The sequence below is a fragment of the Petaurus breviceps genome, unplaced genomic scaffold (genome assembly GCF_028583685.1).
Source record: "Petaurus breviceps papuanus isolate PSGF00001 unplaced genomic scaffold, PetGlider_PUasm1.0 76, whole genome shotgun sequence".
Classification (NCBI taxonomy): domain Eukaryota; kingdom Metazoa; phylum Chordata; class Mammalia; order Diprotodontia; family Petauridae; genus Petaurus; species Petaurus breviceps.
Window position 1 is genome coordinate 14011478 of NW_027186473.1, and position 16940 is coordinate 14028417.

Genomic DNA, 16940 nt, shown 5'->3' on the forward strand with positions numbered 1-16940 from the left:
GGGGGGGGGGGGGGGGGGGGGGGGGGGGGGGGGGGGGGGGGGGGGGGTGGTGGCAATGATGGTCATTATCATGAGCGGATTTAGAGAAGGGCCTAAGTGATGGCTGTTTTGTTCCTCATCACAGCTGGGTTGGGCATGTTCAGACCCCAAAAGTGAAATCTGGAGAAATGACTTAGATGCCTCCTGGAGTGTTGTGTTTTGTTATTGTTGTTTTAACCCATGAATTATTCTGCCATAGCACATCTCTTGTAAGCAGGAACAACAGAGACTCCATTCAGTTTACAGCTGAATCACATACAATAAATCTCATCCCTGTACTTAAGAGTGGAGAAAGAATTCACAGATGGGACAAAGAAGGCAGAGAAGGGTGGAGATGTCTTGGTGAAGGGCTAGGGATGTAGAATACTGATGCCTAGCTAGGCTGAGTCTGGGGCCTGTTCTTGGCCCAGCTGGATGGACGAACCAATTGTTTCAATTAATACCAGACAGGCCAGGCTGCCCTTATCTTGCTTCACGTTCTTCTTTGGTTGGTTAAGAACTAGTTCATAATAACACTTTCAAAGTGAAACTGTTCTACAAGAATGGAGAAGGTTGAATAATACCTAATTCTCAGTTCAGTGCTCCAGCTGTCAGATTTATGTGGCTTACTTAAGTGCCTGGTTTATTGATTCAGTTTATCTTCATAGATTACTTGTAGGCTCATAGATTTCCATGTAGAAGGCACTGTAGAGGTCAAGGAGTCCAGTCCCTTCATTTTACAGATAAGAGAACAGAGGTAGAGAGCTTACATGACTTGCCCATGATCAGCAGTGGAAAAGAAGGATTTTGAAGCTGTTTTCCTGATCCCAATTCTGGCAACCTTTCCGCTAGCCCCTGTTTCCTCTTCACAGAAACTGCTGTTAGAATAGTCTTTTCTCCACCCCCACCCCTGCCCCACCAGGGCCAAACCATTTACAGTCACTTAGAGATAATAATAAGAAACTCAGGAAAGCTGTTATAAATAGAGCTTTACATAAATCCCAGCAATGAATTACTCATTCATTGAACCTAGAGTATAAAATGCTTTGTATAAAAGCTGATCCCTTTTCATGGACAGTTCAACTTTTGTGCTAGTCCAGAGTCTTACATGTGGAAACCTGTGTAAATCTAAAAGACAGTAACTAACTTTGTGTTTCTTTGCTGGTGTATGGTACAAATTAAGTGATGATATTGCAGTTAGCTTGTTAGGAAACATGGGTGGATTAAAGGATGAATGGTTAACTCTTGGCTGAAAATACCATTTCCATCATCTCTTTTGAGAAAATTCCAAACTTATGAATGCTGTGGCCAAAGCAGTTTAGGTAGAGGTATGGGGGCTGGTGAGAGAGAGAAAGAGAGAGAGACAGACAGACAGACAGAAAGAAGGAGGGAGGGAGGGAGAGAGAGGGAGAGAGAGTGTCTATAAGGGACATTTGTAAATAAGGTGTCTACAACTGTGGCAATGCCCATGTTGCTGTGCGTCCTTTGTTTTCTTTGTTTTTGAAGAGTACTGATAGCATCACAGGGTGATGTCCTGACTTGCACATAGTCAGCCTCACTCTCCCTTCCAGAGCCTCTGAAGCCCAGTGGCAAGACAAAAGTCAAGACAAGTGGCAATGGCCTGGGATACAATGGATCATCTTGGCGTCTTGATGTCTGACCAAAGTTATAGGCATTCCAGAGCGTCTGCTTCAGTCACCTTAATGCCTTCATGGCCAGTTGGAACACATTGTTTTCATCTCCATTCTGCCAAGGGAGGTTTTCACATGCTTGGAGCAGACATCTCCTAACCCATGAGGCCTGTTGCTTACACTACCCCCCCCCCCTCGCCCCGGTTTAGCCCTTCTGCTGGGACTGTTTTACCCAATGGCCAGGATGCATGCTAGATCTTCTTAGAGCCACAGATGAGAGTTGGGTGACAGGTGGATGACAAAGGTAGATGAGCAGGGCTGAAAAGGGCTCGAAAAGTGCTCAGTTCTCCCTGCATACCCCTTACACCCCAAATGCCTGTGTAGAAATAATGTAATACTATCACATTGAGCTATGGAGTCAGGAAGAACAGGGCTATTTTAAGCTATAATAATAGCTGGAAGAAAAAAAGCACCAAGACTTAGGCCAAAAAAATGATGGGATTGAACCGGGTGACTTTTGGCTCTAAAATCCCATTTTCTCATTTCTGTCTGAAGTGACCTAGATTTAAATCATTCCAGTAATCAAGGGACACATATTAAACTCCTTCAGATACTCAAGGTATGTCCTTGCACTGTTTCTGGCTTGCTGAGACTTAGCAAAGGGGCAAATCCCTTCACCTAGGGTGACTGACAGCTCAGTTTTTTTTTTTTAAAGCAATCAGGGCTAAGTAACTTGCTCAAGGTTACATGGCCAGTTATTTCTGGGTGTGGTGCTGAGTATCTGAGCCCGGATTTGATCCCCAGGTCATCCTGACACTGGAGCCAGTGCTCTTACTCGCTGTGCTACCTGGCCGCCCTGACAGCTCAGTTTTTCCATCTGCAAAGCAAAGGAGACTTTTTGCTCCCTGTAACCTGTCTCGGAGCACAGCAGACAGTGACAATGCTGGGGAAATATTCTGAGCCTGGGTGTCACAACCAGTGATTAGGTGTGAAAGTAGAGGTCTGTGCATTGTGTGCTTTAAAGCCCAAGATGTTCCTTGCCATGTTCAGTGAATCTTCACAGTCAGCAAATAAATGGGTTTGTGTGTTATCTCAACAGGAAGTTTGCAGAAGGACAGAAGAGGCTGCAGTCTGCAGAGATAACAGGAGGCTATTTTTTTTTTTTTTGCTTTTTAAGAGGTGGTGTTGCCTCCTAGTTGAGTGTTGGAAGACACAACTTCAAATGATTTTTATTTGGAGAGTGGAGGGGTAGAGAGAAGATGTGGTTTCTATGGCAGCTTGAATAGAAATGATGGAAATTTGCCCTGTGGGATTTTTCCTTCCCCACCAATCCAGTCCAACTTTTAAGGGACCTACTGGTTGGTTGGTTGGTGGGCTGTTGTCCTCAGTTCTAGAAGAGGACCAAAATGACATCACTATGTGGGGGTCAAAGTACAGTGTTTCCCATTGTGGCTGATCTGATCCAGAAGAGCTAGGAAGGCTCTACCACAGGTTAAGAACAAATGACCCATGTGAACATTTGGAGTGGACAAGTCTCTAAATTTCTCTATGTAGAATGGAGGTGGTGGATGGGCAAAGACAAAATGAAAAGAGAGTTTCTGCCCTCCAGAAGCTTACATTGTACCAGTGGGATACAACCTGTTTTCCAGAAGAAACAGCGTTTGGGTGCCTGCCTGCTTCAAGAACTGTCTCATGATTGCTGTGTTGCTCTCTAAGTATTCACATTACATCCTCTGGGAAGTTAACTCCCCTGACCATCCTCGACTCAAACTGTTATGACAACAACAAGGATGTGATAATGATTACTACAATGCAGAGTAATGTGCTTAGGGCTTTTTAAAACAGGTAACCTGGGTGGGGTTAAGCTAATGAAGCAAAGGAATCCCAAGCCTTCTCAAAAAAAAAAAAATCTCTGATGCCTAAATGTGCTAAAAGATTAGAAAAAAAATTTCCACTTTGGGAAAATCTTTATACTTTCCTAATGAGAACTTTGGATTACACAGGCAAATATTAGCTTCTAAAATCAGCTTTCTATTTGCTTATGTAGGGGAACCATGATATGAGTAATTCAAAACAGCAGCAGCTCATTAGCAAATCTGCTCTAATTTTTGTGGAGCTTGGGAATACATCATATGATTTTTGGGTTGCCCAATTATCTTCCTCATTCTATTTTATTGAGGCCAATATTACTTGCTTTCTATCCTCTGAATACACATGAACTGACAGCAGGAGAGATGGCCCAAAAGCATGCTTGCCAGCAACGGAAATCAGTCTAGTATTTTAAATCTGATTTGGTTAATCCACACATACATAATTGAAAGCTGGCTGTAAAATACTGTCATCCGTGTGTGTGTGTGTGTGTGTGTGTGTGTGTCCATTAAGATGAAAATTTCTTCTTGAAATCCTTCCTGCATATACCTCTGTGGAAGACCCATTCATCTCTCCATCTAAGAAATTAACATGATTAAGGTTTTTAATGTCTGTATTTCTCCAGGATATTTGAATGCACAGAAATGATATGATCCATTAAATAGGTAAAACAAAGTAGTCACAGACCCATTTTTTTTTCCTGCACTAGCAAATTTAAATATCTCTGCCATCCTTATGAATTTCCTTTGAGACCTTGTAAAAAACTAACAGGTACAACCTTTTCAGGTTGTGCTTGCCCTTTGGAAAATTAAAAAAAAAAAACATTCTTTGCATTGCTAGGAACATCCTTTTACAAGGGACAGTAGTCAACCATCATCATTAAGATCCATTAAGGATCATGACCCCATTGATAAAGTACCTCCTCCAGTGATGAAGTTTGCTACACATCCAAACCCTCTTATGAGGTTCACCTCCTATCTATGTCCTCCGGTAAATTCTCCACACCTATCCAACATACTTGGGGCTTCCTCTGAATCAGGGAGGCTTAACCTTTTTTGTGTCATAAACCCCTTTGGCAATCTGGTGAAGACTACAGACTCTTTCTCAGAATGTTTTTAAATACATAAAATAAAATCCACAGAATAATAAAGGAAATCAATTATGTTGAAATATAATTATCAAAAAATATTTTGGGGGGCAGTTAAGTGTCATGATGGATAGGAACACTGGTCCTGGAGTCAGGAGGACCTGAGTTCAAATCTGAATTCAGACACTTACTAACCCTGTGACCCTGAGTAAGACATATGCATGTTTGTATACATACATTTATGTGTATGTATATATACCAAATTCAAAGACCCTAGGTTAACAGTCCCTTGCTCTAGACCTCTTGGCCTTCATGGGATACCCATTTGAACATGTGAACCATCCATGATTGTTTCCATTTTCCCCCAGTCATACATCTCTTTGAACCACCGCTTTTTCTGCACAATTCTTTATCCATAATATACTGCAGCCTCCTGAACTCACCGTGTACGTTTTGTGGCAATAATCTTCAGAACATAAAACGTCCTGTTGTGATAAGTAGTTTCTAACCCTGGGACAATGCAATGTTTTAGCACTGACTGCTATACACCTGCTGTCCCTTGTGAGTCCAAGTCCAACACCACGTGGTGCTGCTTGTGTCCTTGTCATCCTTTGGCTTGGCTGTATTCACACTTGTTTTTACCCAGGGTGTGGTGAATGGGTATTCATCTTTCCTCTTGGTTTAGTTCAAGGGCTAGATCAGGGCAGAATGCTCACTCCCTGCCTCCTGTTTCAGAGCACACTGGGAAAATGTCCTGAACCTGGGTGCTAAAGCCTAGGCAGATGTCATTGGATCATCTGTCACCGTCATGAAGCAATCACTTGGGGAAACCTCCAGAGTTCAGAAGAAAATCCAATCATGGTAAGGCTGTGACCTGGGGAACAGGTATTAAACCGGCAGCTGCAATCAGAGTGCCAGTGTCTTCCACTGACAACCCATCATGTCAGGCAGTCTGCATGCTCACTGACTAAGAAGTCTCCATCTCTCAAGTCTCAAAAGGAAGCTAGCCGCCAAAACTACAGTAGGGAGTTGGAGTTCATTAGGTTCCTATGTCAACGGCTGCTGAGCAAGTTTAGCTGCTGTTCACATTGAAGTTCAATGTGAAGTTTCTAATGAAACACTTAATAAAAATAGAAAAGAGATTATAGAGAAGTTTCTCTCCTTCCAGTGATTCCAGCCTCCCTATAGCAACTTTATTCACTTCTCTTGGGACTAACAATAAGAATAATCAGCATTTATATGTCACTTTAAGGTTTGAAAAGTGCTTCACAAAAATCTCACTGGATTAACAACCCAAGGAGGTAGGTTCTATTATTATCCCCATTTTACTGATGAGGAAACTGAGGCAGGCAGTGGTTAAGATCACTTGCCATGGATCAGATAGCTAATGATTATCTGAACTCAGATTTGAACTTGAATCTTCCTAACTCCAGGTCCACTGCTCTGCCCACTATATTGGAGGCCTTTGATTGGGGGTAATTCTATTTAGCTGACATGTAGATGTGAAATGCCTATTTGAATGTAAGCTCTCATACATCTATTTGAATGTAAGCTCCTTTCGAGCAAGGACTTTCCTGCTTGCTTAAATTTGGATTCCCATCCCTTAGCCCAGTGTCTGTCCTATTGTGAGCACTTAATAGATGCTTTTTCATTAATTTGCTATTCCTCCTAGTAATCTCTATCTATCTATCTATCTATCTATCTATCTGTCTGTCTGTCTGTCTGTCTGTCTGTCTGTCTGTCTGTCTGTCCGTCCGTCCGTCCGTCCGTCCGTCCATCCATCCATCCATCTATCTAGATATCTATCTGTCTGTCTATCTATCTATCCATCCATCCATCTATCTAGATATCTATCTATCTACCTACCACTCCAGGTTTCTTGGAACATGTCATTTGGAAGATTCACTTTTCCAGAAGAATCAGTGTCTCAGGTGTAGAAAAGGCCAGTACTCTGTAACTTGAGATTTAAGAAAATGGCACCTAGAAGTGATGATGTGATGGTTAGATAGTTTACTGGCAGGAGAAGTTGTCATATCATATTGTAGGGTTTCAATGGCTAGAATACTAGCTGGAGACCAAGGATTTCATACATACCTCCCTTTCTCACGAAATACACTAGTCTTGGGAAGGGATCTCAGGAGGTCATTTGATCTCAGTTTTTTCACATTTAAAATATGCTGGGCTATCCTATTTCTTTTTTTTTTTCCTTTTTGGAGGGGCAATTGGGGTTAAGTGACTTGTCCAAACTCACACGGCTAGTTAAGTGTTGGGTGTCTCAGGCTGGATTTGAACCCAGATCCTCCTGACTCTAGTGCTGGTGCTCTATTCACTGCCCCAGCTACCCTATTTCTTAAACTCACCAGAAAAAGAAGCTCCATTCCTCTCCAGGGCTTCTTAGAACAGCACCCAAAACATAATAGACACTTAGTACACACTAGTGAACTTGACTCAACTCACTCGCTCATTCCAGCCTTTTACACTACAAGGAGATTCTTCATAAAAAACCAAAATACCAAATACTACAGCTTAGGCCCATCTTTCATCTTGTTTTGTCTCCAAAAGACATGGAAAATAGTTGATCACTTATGTAAATTATCCTTTTACATTTGAAGCCCTTTCATTGTCTACTTTTAGCCTTTTCCTTTCCAAGCTAAACAATCTCAATCCCTTTGGCCTTTCCTTATGGATCTGACTTTAAAACTCTTTGAGCATCTTGGGATTTCTCCTCTAAATCCTCTCCAAGGCCTCCTTTTAAGTTGTGGGGTCAAGGACCAGGCAGAACACTCTAACAAAGACTTGACCATTGTTGTGTATGATGAAAGGATTACCTCATAGTTCCTATCTATTGGATTCTTGTTTTATAAATTGCATCATTTACCAATAATGCTATCCTACAATATATGGAAATTGTGAAGAATAAATAAATAATAAAATGGTAGGCACTTTCCAACTTTAAGTTACTGAATTATAGATGTGAGAGAGTGGATATATCATATCGCTGGGCAGAGTCTAAGCATCCAATTGAAAAGAAGCCTGGAAAAAGCTGGATGGTGGTAGCAGGGGTGCATACATTATTACATTTTATGTGTGTATGGAATATATTGTGCATAATAAATTAAGTATATATTTAGTTATTATATTAGCTAAAGGAGCTAATACAGAGAAGAGAGCAAAAGGGAAGGGAGAAAGAGAACAATCATTTTATTAAATATCTACTATGAGCTAGGCCCTGTGCTAAGCACTTCATAAATGTTATCCCATTTGAGAAGGGAACACAGTATCCATAGTTATCCATATTACTCTGCCTGTCTATTGAACTAAATTTAATAGAGATTTTATAAAAATTACTGTCATATAGTCATATCTGACTCTTTGTGACCCCCTTTGGAGTTTTCTTGGTAAAGATACTGGAATGGTTTGCCATTTCCTTCTCCAGCTCATTTTACAGATGAGGAAACTGAGGCAAACAGGGTGAAGTGACTTGCCTCGGGTCATACAACTAGTAAGTATATGTTCTCGGATTTGAACTCAGGTCTTTCAGACTCTAGGCCTAGTACTCTATCTACTACACCACCTAGTTGCCTTTTTATAAAAATAAGTTGCATATAATAGAGATGCAGGGTTTTGTATTTTTAAAAAAGATTTTTTTGGTGAACTGAGTAATAGTGTAAGAAGGAAATGAAAAAAAATCAATAGACTAGCTAATCTAATCTCACTGCGTGAAACAGTGTTCAAAGCTCCAGCAAACTTCAGTTTTGCAACAAGAACTACTACAACATTCATCATACTTTTATTGAACATTAGACAGAAAGCTAAAAACTGTTAAATTCATTTGGAGACTATTTACTGTAGATGAGTGCAGACCTGGGTTGCTTAAGATCTGGAGGGACTTTGAAGTTCCTGTTTTATTAGCTACTCTTTCTAAACTATCAGAAACCAATTACAAGTAATTAGATGGGGGGGGCAGGGATTCATCTCTAATTCTAAAAGAAACCAGATCTCTGCCTAACATGGCCATTTGTTAGTAAGAAAAGAAATCCTATTCTGAGAAACTGAAGCAAGAATTGGATCAGCTTGAGTGTGAGATCTGTGTTCAACCCTTGTCCTGGTTCCTTATCTCTTACACTGTGCCTTTTTCCAAGGAATCTACAAAGTCATAATAACGTGGGGGAGGGGGCACCATGGCACAATGGAAAGAGTATTGGCTTTGAAGTTAAAGGCCTTGGGGCCTAATTCTATCTTGGATGTTTCCTCCACTTGTGAGCTGGGCAAGCCACTAAATCTCAGTTTCTTCATTTCTAAAATGTTGGGCTAGAAGGGGTGGGGAATCTGCGGCCTCGAGTGTGACCCTCTAGGTCCTCAAGTGTGGCCCTTCTGTGAAGTTTGTATTTGGTAAAAGGACTTAGAGGGCTCCATGTGGCCTCGAGGTGGTAGATTCCCCAACCCTGGACTAGATGGCCTCTGAGGTCTCTAGCTCTAGACCTGTGTGATACTATGACCTGAGAGGTGAGCTAGTCCAACCCTCTTATATTATACCTCAAGAAACTGAGACATAGAAAGGTTTAGTGAGTTGTCCAAGACCACACAGGTAGACACTGTCAGAGGCAAGATTTGAAGCTAGGTTCTCAGACTCCAGGGTGAGTGGCCCTTCCCACTGAACCATTAAGCTCTTTATAATCTTACAATTTCAATACCAATTTTCTGTACAACACAGTTATAACAATATCCAGATGACTGTTGGCAAGGTATGGACATGAAGAGTGATTTGAGAAAATGGAATGTAGTAGAAAAACACATTAGAATTTCAAGTCAAGGCTTAGGGGTGATTCTAGCTCAGCCACTATTTAGATATGTGTTCAGACAAATCATTGAACTTGCCTTAGTTTCCATAATTATTTGATGAGGAAGTTGGATCAGCTCTACAATTCTATGGTCCTATGACAATATAGATAGTGTTATGGTGGAGAGTGGACCAGGAAACAAAGCATTCATTAAGTATTAACCATATGCTAGGGAGCTGGGTGGCATAGTGAATAGAGGACTGGACCTGGAGTCAGGAAGACCTGAGTTCAAATGTGGCCTTAAACACTTTTTAGCTGTGTGACCCTGGATGAGTCACTTCACTCAGTTTGCCTCAGTTTCCTCATCTGTAAAATGAACTGGAGAAGGAAATGGTAAACGACTCCAGTATCTTTGATGAGAAAAAACAAATGAGATGACAATGAATAGTTCACAGCTGAAACGATTGAATAACAAAAATGTGCCAGGCACTGTTATGCACTTTTTTGTTACAAATATTATCTCATTTGACCCTCACAACAGCACTTCCAGTTGGGTGCTATTATGGAGCAGAGGTTAAGTGACTTGCTGAGGGTCATACAGCTAAATAGATATCAGAGGCTGGATTGGGACTCCAGTTTTTCCAACTCTGAGTTAGATAGACTTGGGTCTTGTCTCTTGGTAGTCTGACAGTGTGACCATGAGCAAATCACTTAACCTCTCAGTGGCCTAGGCAACTCTGCAAGTTAACAAAACTTTAGTGGAATTTCCACATGCAAGAATCCACAGATAAAATCACAAATCTGGACAAAAACATTTTGCTTGTCTGAAGCGCAGCTAAATGGGTTCTGGTTCATTTGACAATCCATGCAAGGCTTGGTCTACTTAGATAGACTGTGTTGCCTTACTAGTGAGTGGTACCAGCAGCACATCATGCAGTTCTGGTGAAGATTGGTTTTGTTTGTGAAGCAAAAAGCAGAATCTGTCTGTACCCCAGGAAAATGGCAGCATGAAGGGGTCTACTTTGTCATACACTCATCCTAGACTGCAACTCAAAAACTCAAATAAAACCCCTGCCCACTCCCATCTCCCACTGCTCTACATTTCCTCAAGTGCCCTCTGACCCTGGAATCCCAAGTCAGAGAGGAAACCTTTGGCTTGCTGCACTAGGATATATATAAAGTACAACGAAAGGCACCCCTACCTCAGAGCAACTGACCCCCTGCTTCTTCAAACCTTTTCCTTCCAAACCTTCACCCTACTACAAGTGTGAACCAAGTATGAACCCTTCATTTGGTGGCCCTTCACTGTAGAAGAGTGCTGACCTTGGTGACATACAATCTGAAGGGACTTTGAAGTTCCCATTTTATTAACTACTCTTTCTAAACTATCAGAAACCAATTACAAGTAATCAGATGGGGAGGGCAGGGATTCATCTCTAATTCTAAAAGAAACCAGATCTCTGCCTAACATGGCCATTTGTTAGCAAGAAAAGAAATTGTGATGTATATGTAGAGCCTATATCAGATTGCAGGAAGTCTTGGGAAGGGAGGGGGGAAAGGGAGAGGGAGAAAATGTAGAGCTCAAAATCTTATTGAAGTGAATGTAGCAAACTAAAAATTAATTAACTAAAAAAAAAAAGAAAGAAATCCGATTCCAAGAAACTGAAGCAAGAATTGGAGCAGTGTGGGTGTGTGACCTACCCTCAGCTCCTGGTTCCTCATCTCTTACATTGAGCCTTTTTCCAAGGAATCTACAAGGTTGGGGAGGCACCATGGCACAATGGAAAGAGTATTGACTTTGGGTTTTAATTCTGCCTGGGATGGTTCCTCTCTATGTGAGCTGAGCAAGTCCCTAAAGATCGGTTTCTTCATCTCTAAGATGTCAGACCAGATGTTCTCTGAACTCTCTAGATCTAGACAATCTGAAAGGTGATCTAGTCCAACCATCTCATTTTATACGTAAAGAGACTGAGACACAAAGAGGACAGGTAGTGAAGTACAGGGCAGTTGTTTTGTTTTAAATGGTGAAGCTCAGGTCCACATGATGCTTTTAAAAGAATTGTCCCATTTGGAAGAACAATTCAGCCGTTTTAATCACTACAGGAGAAGAGGAGGAGGAGAGATAGAGACAGAGAGAGAAGCAGAGACACAGAGACAGAGACAAACATAAAATCAACAAGAGAGAGAGACAGAGAAAGACAGAGAAACAGAGACAAACATAAAATCAGAGAGAGACAGAGACACACACAAAGACAGAGAGACAGAGACAGACAAAGAGACAGAGAGAGACAGAGACAGAGAGATCTAGTGATCCCTTCAGCTAAACCATCCCTCCAGCAGGGTCTGAAGTGAACATCATGAAGGTAACCTTTTTCAAGGAAAGCATTTTAAGGAGGTAAGGAAGAAATCCGCTAAGTTTTTAATAAACACATTTTCTCAGCAGCCTGACACCCTTTAACAAAGCCTTCAGGTAGCAGCGCTGTCCAGAACAGAACAGAACAATTTTGGTGCCCGGCAGAATTAAGTCATTAGACCTGCCAGAGAGCTAAGGGTGCATCAGTACCGAGTGCTGAAATTCGCCAGGGTCCCCCGTAGTCCCTGGCACAGCCACTCACCTTGCCCCGAAAGACTCCGCTCTCGGCCGCGGCGCTGAGGAAGGGCTGCGAGAAGCGCACTGCCTGGTCCAGCCCTCCTCGGTACGGCCAGCCCTGGTGCCCCCGCTCTCTGCTCAGGGCGCACTGCGCTGCCTGGGCTGCCCTTGACTCTGACTGGGGCTTTGACTCAGCCCTGTGGCTGATAGGCGCGGAGTGCCGCCGCATGACTCTGTTTTCTGGCTGGAGAGCTTAATTAAACATCGCCTGACGAGGCGCCCCTTTTCAGAGGTGGAAAGCACCAGACGCAGCTGCCGCTGTTGGCACTTGCTGGGCTCGAAACCAGAGCGTTCTAGATTTTTCAAAAGAGGAAAAGGGACTTGAAAGCTGCGTTTTGCTCCCGGTGCGGCATTCTTGGGAGTGAGTCTTTCCCTTCTAAATCACGCTTCCCATGATTTCAGAACATAATTCGGGACTGACGAAAGGATGGCAGAAAGTCCAAGGTTCCCTGGTATGGTCTCAACACTGGCACAAACCACTTTGTTCTTTTGTGCCTCCATTGCCTCCGCCGAAAAACGAGAACTATACCAGCCTCTTCCCATCTCCAGGGAAGAAACCAACTATACATGCCTTTTATTACAAACGACGCTGAGCTGTCTTGCCCTCGCCACTATTAGAGATAGAGTCTGTAACTGAAATCCGACTTTGTATGGTCGCTCTGCTCCCCAATAAACTAGAAACAATTTCCAGTTTAAGTAACGGAGTCCCCCAACTTCAGAGAGGCAGCCACTTCTAAGGAACAATAGCGTATCCCAAGAACAGCCATAACCAGGAAGAGGGGAGCTGGTCTTCTCTAGCATGACACTGAAATTGCCCCTAAACCCTGTCTCTTCCTCTAATTTGCCATTTGAAATCCCCATCCTTTAAAAACTATATTTTTGGATATGAAATTTAGTCTTTCAGCTTTCCTTTTTCCCCAGCTTTTAAGAAGTGAATATTCTGGCAGAGACAAAACATTAAGTTATGTTAGCTACTGGTACTCTAGGCTTTAATTAATTTATCAGATTTTTTCCCCCAAGAGTCATCTGGTAAGTTTTTAAGAGAACGAAACATGGGCCCAAGTGCATTTTAAGTTAAAGGAGTTCTGAGTTAAAGGAAGGTGCAGGGCTTGATGTGTCAAGAGAAGAGGCCTGGGTGGGGCACGGTAAGGGTGAAAGGCACATAGTGTGCAGAGGGCTGATAAAGAGGAAAAGAGCCTTGGGAAGGTTCATCGGGAGGGCATGAAGACACACTTCACTTAATACACAATTTGGCCTAGGACTGGCCCTGATAATAGTGATGAATTTTTTTTAAAGGCCGTACTATGGCAGAGAAATACATGGATTGGATCATTGTAGTTTATTTCCCAGGGGAGTAAGTGATGGAACATAACATCTGTTTGATCCATTTATTCTATTCAATAACCATAATCTACCTGCTTATGCCAGATATTATAATAAGAACAAAAGGAAGCTTTAGTTTTGAAATATTCCTACTGAAGTGTTACAATCCTTAAATAACACACCTTTGAGCGCTCTGAGAAATCCCTCTGGCACCCAGCCCGAGGAGCCAGAACCTGCACCAAGAATGCACTTGAGAAGCAGCCCTGACTGGGTACCAAATGTGAAGTGGGTTCTGAGGAGCCAGGAATACCAAGAGGATCTCCAGTGTACTTACACTCTCTCCTCTGAAGGACTAAGCATCTCTTGTTTGAACAACTCATTCCTGTCGTCAATCCTGCCCTGCATTGTTTTATTTCTTAATGTTTAAGGGGTAGCTGGGTAACCAGAGGCAAGACAACTTATTGCTCTGGGCCTCAGTTTCCTCATCTAGAAAAAGAATGGAATTGGAATGAAGGTTCTTAATGTAGGATCTAGGAACTTTTAAAAAATAATTATTTCAATATGATTGGTTTCCTTTGTAATCCTGTATATAGTGTTTTTATGAATTTAAAAGAATTATTCTAAGAAGGCCCAGTAGGCTTCACCCAATTACCAAAGGGGGTCCAAAAGACAAAAAAAAAAAATGTTAAGAACCCCTGGACATGAGTTTATCTAAAGACCTTTTGGTTCTAAAGAAGTCAGTGATTCTCTGTGTATATCTTTGCTCTTCAACTAGAATGGTAGCTCCCTCCTCAGAGGCTCTATATCACACTTCATTTCTCTCTCCTAGAGTGATTTGCAGATTTTAGTTGTTTAATAATTTTTCAGTCATGTCTTACTCTTTGTGACTCCATTTGGGTTTGTTTGTTTTTTTATTGGTAGAGATACTTGAGTGGTTATTTCCTTCTCCAGCTCATTTTACAAATGAGGAAACTGAGGCAAACAGGAGTTAAGTGACTTGGCCAGGGTTACACAACTAAGAGTCTACGGCAAAATTTGAACTCAGGAAGATGAGTCTTCCTGACTCCAGGCCTGACATTCTATCCACTGCGCCACCTAGTGGCCCTGTGTCTGCTTTGCAGATAGCAGGTGCTTGATAAATGCTTTGATTTTAAAAAGGGTGTAAATCATCTTAAAAATGGGGTTTTAGTATGGTGACCCAGATGCCCCTAGTGTGTGAAGTATTTTATTCTCCCCTATAGTTGCATTGATTTTTTCAGTCAACAGCTGTATTCCCTTAAAGAAAAAAAAACCATAGCTAAATGCTAGGTGAATTGATTTTGCTGTACTGGGGCAGGTAGGTGATGGTGCAGTGAACAGAGTGCTGAACACAGAATCAGGAACGACAAACCTGAGTTCAAATTCTACTCCAGATCCTTTCTAGCTTTGTGTCCTGAGCAAGTCACTTAACTGCTGCCTGACTCAATTCCTCCTCTCCAAAATAAGGGTAATAATAGGACCTTACCTCCCATAGTGGTGAGGACGGAACAAAGTCATAGTTGTAAAGCACTTTGCAAACCTTAAAATGCCGTCTAGATGCTAGCTATTATTATTCTTTTCCTTTTTTAATCTTTGTGAAAGAGAACATCCTTTTGCATAAGGTGGCAAGGGAGGGTTATATTTGAAAAATGATTGTTAAAAAGGGGAGGCTAGGTGGCGCAGTGACTAGAGCACCATCCCTGGAGTCAGGAGAACCTGAGTTCAAATGCGACCTCAGACAGTCAACACAAAAACTAGCCGGGTGACCTTGGGTAAGTCACTTAACCCCAATTGCCCTCCAAAAAAAAAAAAGAAAATTAATGTGAAATAAAATTAACAAAAGGCGTAACTTTTCAAATGCTAGGTGAAATATTTTATCTCCCTGTTATTTTTTTGATATACATTTGCTGAATGTGATGGCTCACCATGAAAATGGCCTCCCTTTTGAGCCTCTTCCTTTCTCTAAAAAGGTCAGTCTTAACTCTACACAAAGGAATGACCAGTTGGGCTCCATCTGCCTCTCCATGTCACTTCTTTTTATAGCCTACCTGATAATACATTCTCATTTAAACCTGAGGGTTACATAGGATCTGGATGGCCCTGGCTTCTATTCCATTTCCTTTTTCTCAGAAGTTTGCACAGCTAGCCCTGGTTGGCATTGAGTTCAAATACTAAGGACATACATTTTCTCAAGGTATCTGTTATATGGGGATTCCCTTAAGTCTAAAACAAATAATTACTGGTTGCAATGAAATTAATTTCTCGGAGTAATAGTGAACTATAGAGAAAAATTTAATCCCATGCCCCAAGCCTCCACCATACCCAGTCAACATATAGATCAACTCCACTTGATATCAACACACTGAAAAATAGAGTATATTAAAAATAATAATGTGCTAGATCACATAGTATTAACTAAAATACACAAAGTTCACCCTTTAAACTGAGATTGTCTCATTTGAGCCTCAGGATGACCTCTGAGGTAGGTGCTATAGATATTATCACCCATTTACAAATGAGGAAAATAATGAGGTATGTCCATGGTCATACCATCATTAAATGCCAGAAATGGAATTTGAAACTAGGTCTTTCCAGACTTCAAGTCCAGCTCTTTTTTCATTCTACCCTGGACAGATCTTCCTTAAAACATTAGAATGCAGAATGGGATATTAAACAACTAAAAAGCATATGAATTTGCCATGATTATTCCAGTACTCATTCTAAGACATTTTCCAAAAATAGGACAGATGTCAAGGTGAGCTCAACAGCTACTTAGAAAATCAAATGAAATTTCCCTTGTCCAAAGTTTCCAGTTCAACCCTACTAAAATTCTCATATCTCTTACAATCTTCTTTAGCAGCCCTTTCTTGTCTCCCTGCATGGGTATGCAGCTTCAGGCGCTAATCTTCCTTTACTTTTCATCTTTTTTCTTTTTATTCCTTCCTTTCCCTCTCTTCCTTCCTTTTCTTTTTCTTCCTTCCTTCCTTCCTTCCTTCCTTCCTTCCTTCCTTCCCTCCATCTCTCCCTCCCTCCCTCCTTTCTTTTTCTTTCTTTCTCCTCTCTTTCTTTCTTTCTTTCTTTCTCTCTTCCTTTCTTTCTTTCTTTCTTTCTTTCTTTCTTTCTTTCTTTCTTTCTTTCTTTCTTTCTTTCTTTCTTTCTTTCTTTCTTTCTTTCTTTCTTTCTTTCTTTCTTTCTTTCTTTTAGCAGAGGGGTCCAATCGAATAACCATTAGAATTTTATCAGAGTTTCTAAGTTAATTCCCTTCTATACATCAAACCCATGCGAGAGGTACTTACATGAGAGTTATGGCAGCTTGTTCTTGATCTGAAGAAGCCCTGTTCTTGGATGAAGAGCTCTTTAAATAGTTGTGCTTACTCACTCCTTGGAGAGCACGTGTGTGTGTGTATGTGTGTGTGTATGTGTGTGCACGTTCATGCAAGTACCTGAAAAACCTGCAGTGTGGGGTAGATGAAAATGACAGAAAGTATGTGGCTGCTAAATCTGTCCTGGTTATTCAGGTTTGCTGTGCAGTCCATTAAGGAAACGGCATCTGCGATGGCCAT

General features: G+C 41.5%; 1 protein-coding gene across 1 annotated transcript in view; it reads right to left on the bottom strand.

Annotated features, from left to right (window-relative positions):
- The window catches only part of HOPX (HOP homeobox), a 37288-nt gene extending 20466 nt beyond the window's left edge, over positions 1–16822 (bottom strand). The window contains exon 1 of the mRNA XM_069105288.1: positions 16674–16822. The gene's annotated coding sequence lies outside the window, so the exon portion shown is untranslated. The remainder of the gene's footprint in view (positions 1–16673) is intronic.
- Positions 16823–16940: the final 118 nt, after the last annotated feature.